Raw genomic sequence first — 6,673 nt, 5'->3', positions numbered from 1 at the left:
TAGTAGGCATGCAGTGGGTAAACAAATTACTATTGGGCAACTGATAGCGCATAGTTATGTGATATTCACGGCGACGATCGTGTATATGCATGCATCACGTACATAAGCAAATAGGCCGAATCCTACCTGCACCTATTACTATTGCTCCACCCATCGACCGCTATCTAGCAGGCATCTAGAGTATTAAGTAAAATATAGTAATGCTTGGAGAACAATGACATGATGTAGACAAAGAGAACTCCATCAATATGGATTAACCCCATTGATTTATCCATAGTGGAAAACATACAAAGATGTATCTCTTCTCCTTCTGTTACAAGGATATAGAAACCCGTTAGATTGAGCCGGCTATAACACACCCCTCTCACTGAAGAAATGTCAATCTAGTTGGCCATACTATTTCAATGGATCAGAGAGATTTAGGAAGCCATCATAATCCTACAAATAAGAATCATAATTAGAATTCAGAGAAGACTCATATCATTATCATTAATAATCTAAACATAAACCCACAATTCATCGGATCCCAACAAATGCACCGCACAAAAGGATTACATAGAATAGACAAAAGCGAAGATGTGACGATCATTGTATTGAAGTGTAACACCGAAGATGGAATCCTAACCTTATTTTTGCACGAAGGCCTCGATAGGGATGAAAGTGCATCTCGTTGTTTTGAAGGAATGGATATTGTTACAACTACATGTACAAAAGATATGAGTATATGGAATTGGATTACACTCGCCACAAGCTAATCATGAACATCACAATACATCAATACATTCAGTCACCATGTAGAAGAGCAGGGTCCGGCAACGGCGAAATCAAACGAGAAAAACGACGTCCATCCTTGCTATCCCAAGCTGTCGGCCTAGAACCCATCCTAGATCAATGAATAATAATAAGAAGAAGAAACTTGAAATAGAATAAGCATCGCACTCACGTCAATGTATCACTTTACCTATACATGAAAATATTATTATAGTAATCTGTGAGCCACATGGACTCAGCAATTGCATTTCCAAATGTATCAAGACTCGCAAGCTTAATGGATGAGGTATCTTTAAGTGGTGAGTCTGCATCACACACTAAGTAGTTATTTGGGTGGATAACTTACGAGTACAAGAATACGAGGGGGTGATCTATGCATAAATAGTTGTGATATAGAAGTGATCACAAAGTGATCCTGAACACCTACTTACGTCAAACATAACCCCACACTATCCTCTCTTGGATCAAAAACTCACCGAGAAGAGACAGTCACGGTTACGCACATAGTTGGCATATTTTAATTGAGTTTACTTCAACTTTGCTATGACCAGGTGTTAAAAAAAGTTTCCAAGTTGCCACATAACCGTGGGCATGACCTTCTGAAAGATTTAACCCTGTAGGGGTGCTCCGACTAGTCCATCACAAACTAGCACAAGCTGCATTGGAGAGAAAACCTTAACCTCAAGATAGCCTGAGGTATCCTCAATATCCAAATGCAAAAGACCTTCGGTAAGAGTAAAACAAATCCAACAAGACCACCTGGCAGGCCAGATCCCAATAGGATCCGGACGTTTTTATTTCTCAGGGCACTACGTACCAAATGGGACTAGCTATGAGTTAAACCAATCCTCGAGTTCCCTTGCGATGGCCCTACACGCAACCCGTTTGGGACCAACACCATCAGCATTGGCCCCCTGTATTATGTTAAATTAATCCACGGGTAGCGCTAACTCCCTTTGCGTTACTAAGGGTGTTAAGTATCATTATGTTGAGCAAATATAATACCCACGTTGGGCCTTGTCAGAAGAGTTTTGTCCCAAAACAAAAATCAAGGGGTTCTCATAACAGGAACGTAACACCGGTACACAACTAACTAGGGCGACAAAGATGGAACAAAACACCAAGCTAGAAGGACAAGCCTTCCACCTTTTACAAAGTATATAGGTGCATTAAATTAAATTGCAGTAATATGGTGATATCTCAAAATATCCATGTTGACACATGGAAGCAACTGGACCCGCAACTATCAATGTTATAAGAAGGTTGAGCAAGTGGTAAGATAACCAAACAAAGGTTTCCTGGGATGTTGAGGTAGTAAGAGGCTTTCCGTGGCAATGTTCGGTGGCTTGACTTAACAGGTGGTAGACGGGGAGACATAGCGATAGAAACGGGACAACTAGCATAGCAATGATAGTAGTGATACCTAGGGAAATGATCATCTTGCTTGTGATCCCGTTTGGAAGAACAATGAATCCATGAAGAAGACAAACCAATGTAGTCGAATGAATCCTCACTCCAAACGCTTTGGACACTCTATTAAGAAGAAAAAATCTGGAAACAAACAATCAACACACGATAAACACCAGAGCATATGCATGACATGATGTGGAAACAAATATGCATGTCCGGATTAATAGGCATGGCATGGCATGGCAAACACAACAATCAAATACTACACATTAAGTGAAGGTAAATATGCAACAAGTTGCATATTGACGAAAATACAAGTTCAAATCATTTAATTCACTCTCGTTTACTTACACGACAAGCTTAAATGTTGTTAAACATGGCTAGAGGTGAAGTATAAATAAACTACACTATCTAGGCATTTTAAATGAGGTCGGAAACAACATGTGGCATCTCCGAAATGACCCCATTTGTTAATTTCGAAACTGGTCCAAATATTTCTAAAACATGTTTTATATTTATTAAGCAGCAAAATAAAGTGGATCATGTGTTTCTACACGTCATTCTAGTCAATTTATATATATAGATCATCTAAAATGGAGTTACGGTTTAAAAGATATGAACAACACAAGATGATAAGGCATGAACGCAAAAATGTATGCAAATGACAGCCAAAAGCATTTTAATCATGGATGCTACAAGATATTAAGAAACTACATGAAATTCTAGGCAAGTTTAAATAAGGCCGGAACAAGGAATAACAATTCCAAAAAGTCCCCATATGCAAATTAGGATTTCGGTAATGTTCTGATTATAACACAATTTAGAGTTATTAAATAAGAAAATAAATGCTATCATATTATTGTACACGTTTTTCTGATCAAGTTACATATGTAAATCATTTTAATCGAAGCTACGAGTAATTAATTATGAGACAAACCATTTTTTACATGACATTATGCAAATTAAATGAAAAGACCAAGTTAAACATTTTAATTCTGGTTGAAAGTTGGGCATTGTAAAAATAAAAAAAATTATAAACATATTTCATGTATTGAGTTTTTACATGCGACGCACGGTTAATTAGTTATTAACATTTTAAAACATGACATTTTTCTATATATATGCAAAATATTAGATAATTGTGAAATTCCCCTAAGAAAAAAACACGGGCTGAATGTGGCTGGGCGTTGGATAATTAACAAGTGGCTGTGGCACGATACATCAGATCATAGTCAGACCAAATTGCTCACCAAGCGGGGCTTGGCCCATCTGCAATGGAGGTCGTCTTGGACTCACTAGGCCTGTGCGTGGCCGACCTGGCGCACGACAGGGAGCAGCTCGAGCGTAGTCCAGCTCGCTTGACAGAGAGACACCACTGCGGAAAAAGTTCAATGACGGGGCGGCGGAAAAAGTTCAACGACGGGCCAGCACAACGGGAGCGCCATGGGCGGCAGCATCCCGGCGCGGTTCCTGCAGAGGAAGGCAGCAACAACGAAGGTTAGAGCAGGGGGAGGAAGAGGGAAGAGAAAAATGACAGGTTGAGGAGCAACGCGGGGCGACCCAATCCTTAGGGCAGCCAGAGGTTCGCTGACGAGGAGCTATTGGGGCCATCCATGTGTTTCTACAGGTTCCTGTTGAGCGAACAGAGAGGGATAAGGGGAAGAGAGATAGAAAAAAGGGAAACGTTTGTCGCTGGTGCGCTGGCCGAACAGTTCGGCCGGTCGTGCGCGACCCCGCGCATGCAGTGATTGGTATGCAGCTTTTTTCGTTTAAATTTGCTGTAACCATCGTACATATTTGCTACAACTGTTTCTATGTTCTATATTTATCCAATAAAAAAGTTGCATATACGTTTGGTTGCAACTCCAGTTCGTCGGATTTTTTTGTTACAACCGGTGTTTTTTACTTTTGCTACAACCGTGTTAATTTTTGCTACAACCGGTATCATTTTTTGATGCAACTGTTCACTAAAAAGTTGAATACAATTTAGTAAGAGTTGCAATCCGAGTTCACCAAATTGTTTTGCTACAACCCTTATTTTGTTTTGTTACCACGCATCATCAGCTTCGTTTTATTGTTACGACCACATTGATTTTTTTTTGCCATAACTAATTTTTTTGCAATCGTGGATGAAAATTGCTGCATCGTGGACGACATTTGTTGCATCGAATTTTTTTGCTGCATGAAGATCTAACGGTACGGGCCGTGTACAGCTGTCAGATCGGGCGGCCCGCGCGCGGACGGCCTAACGATTCGGTCGGCGCGCCGGCGCAGAGCACTGCCCTAGAAAAAAATGGGTAAGGAGAAAGAGAGATGGAGGGAGCAGTGCGGCGCGGGTACTGGCCTGCTTCTACTCGGGAGTAGGGGATGCACACGACAATCTAAGGGGCGTGGACGCATCCAGAATCGAGGTGGAGGAGCTAGACAGTGGTGGTTGGTGGGATGGGGATCCCAAGGAAAGAGGGGACTGGTGGCGATGGGATAAGCTTTTGATGAACAAGGAGGTGGATGGTGGCGGACATGGAATGGATGGATAGGACAAGGTAGGGGCTAGGGTTAGGCTGCATATATAGGTACGATGACAAGTTTTAGACCCCTGATTTTAGATCAGACGGTTCAGATAATAGGATAGGGAGCTCAATTGAAAAATTGATGATGGTTTGGGGTATTACGAGGTTGATCGGGACCCAAAGGTTTCGACCGTATGTTCTAGGTTACGCGAGGTTTCGGGATAGGTTGCGAGCAGGTCGGTGCACTGTGCAGAGAGGCTAGACAAAGATGAGAGAGAAAACAAGCTGCCCGACATCAGATTTTTAAACACTGAAAACGTCTCACTTTGACCAGCTATAGTGTCGCTATAGGTTCAAAGCTCCGGGTATCAAACGAACTCCGAATCCGATGAAATTTACAGGCGGTCCACCTACACTATATTAAGACCGCACGCCAACTTTCAACCCATTCTGAGAAAGTTATATACACACTTTGAAAAACAATATTTAACGATGCCGCGGGCGCGTGCATGTATGGTTTTTTTTCAAACGGCCAACGATAAAAACAAAGAGGACCGACAACTACGAAGGGCTGCAAGTTTTTAAAAATAACGGCAACGAAGTGCAGATGCAATGTGGATGATGTGAATGATGCGATGATCAATGCAACAACCAAATAAATCACACAACGAAAACGAAATAAAAAAAGGAATCTTCTGGAGCATCGGTTCTAGGCTGTTACAACTGTCCTCCACTAACAAGAGATCGCGACCCGAGATCTTAGAATGAAAGGGGAAGAGGAACAATAAATATGAAGAGCTAAAACTTAGTTGCTTCTTTGACAAACGGGTGAAACCAACGATCCTTGAAGGATACAAAGGGATGAAAAATGACATGAGGAACAAGCAAGAATTCAAAAGAAATTTTGCAGCACTCCGGTTGAAACAGAAGAAAAAATTGATAACATGGAAAGAACTTGAAAAGATTTCAAAACACTTAGGTTAATTGATAAGAAAGGAAAGAACATGATCTTGATTACACAAGACGATGATTCAATGAGAGAAACATCACAATGCCTCCAGAACAAAAAGCTTATAAGCTAGAGTTTGAAGAGAATGTCAGAAAAATGACAACTTCTACCACCATTGAATCGAAGGGCATCCTTATAAGAAGAATTGAATAGAGTTGATGGAAAATCAACGACGAAAAGAACAAGCTAGTCATGGGATTATGGAAAACATCTTAAAATAATGTGGCGACAACCGACCACTAACGGAAACGGAGATCACTTGGGAACAATAAGATATGCAAAACTTCTTTCACCAAGAGGATATATTGAGAATTTGGATCAACGATAATCACCATAATAGCAACAATCCTTAGAAAAGGTTTAGGTGAAATCTAATCCAAGATAACTCCAAGGAAGAAAAAGATGGGTTTAATTATCTCATTATTGAAAAAAATTCTCTTTGAGACTCCTGATGAATCAAGAATGCTATAACACCATCTCAAAATTAAGGGAGAATGAATTGCACTCCGAAATGCAAGAAAATAATAATTGAGCTATACCAGAACAATCTTCAAGAATACGTTGAGATAGAATTGAAACCTTGAAGAACCACCATGAAGAACTGTTGGAAGAACTCCAAAATGAAAGGATGATATAAAATAATTGAAGGTTTAAAAGAATAAGATTATGGCCTTGCAATGATTTAGATGGAGATTCACAAGGAGATATTTGAGAGAACTTGGACCTCCAAATAAGAGAAGATGAACAACTTAGAATCAAGATTTTGACATCATGAACAACTCCAGAAGAAGGATTGGAAACACTTTGATGAAACAAGAATAAGGATTATGTTATGCTCATCATTCATCAAGTTAAATTTATGACAAGCGATCTATTTGGTATACAACTTATTCTTCTTGAAAAGATTGAAAAGAGAAAGATAAGGCACACACATGGAGAATTCTTGGGTGAACCACCGGTAAGAATTCACAAA

At 40.2% G+C, this 6,673-nt stretch overlaps 1 long non-coding RNA gene across 1 annotated transcript; it reads right to left on the bottom strand.

Moving 5' to 3' along the window:
- Positions 1–225: 225 nt before the first annotated feature.
- Positions 226–3,837, bottom strand: LOC123448581. The gene is made up of 4 exons (XR_006631839.1): positions 3,432–3,837; positions 2,195–2,322; positions 626–883; positions 226–438 (listed from the first exon to the last, which is right to left on the bottom strand). It is a non-coding gene; the product is annotated as an uncharacterized LOC123448581 (long non-coding RNA).
- Between the last annotated feature and the right edge of the window lie 2,836 nt (positions 3,838–6,673).

The sequence above is a fragment of the Hordeum vulgare genome, chromosome 4H (genome assembly GCF_904849725.1).
Source record: "Hordeum vulgare subsp. vulgare chromosome 4H, MorexV3_pseudomolecules_assembly, whole genome shotgun sequence".
Classification (NCBI taxonomy): Eukaryota; Viridiplantae; Streptophyta; class Magnoliopsida; order Poales; family Poaceae; genus Hordeum; species Hordeum vulgare.
This window is presented reverse-complemented; position numbering and strand designations above follow the sequence as displayed.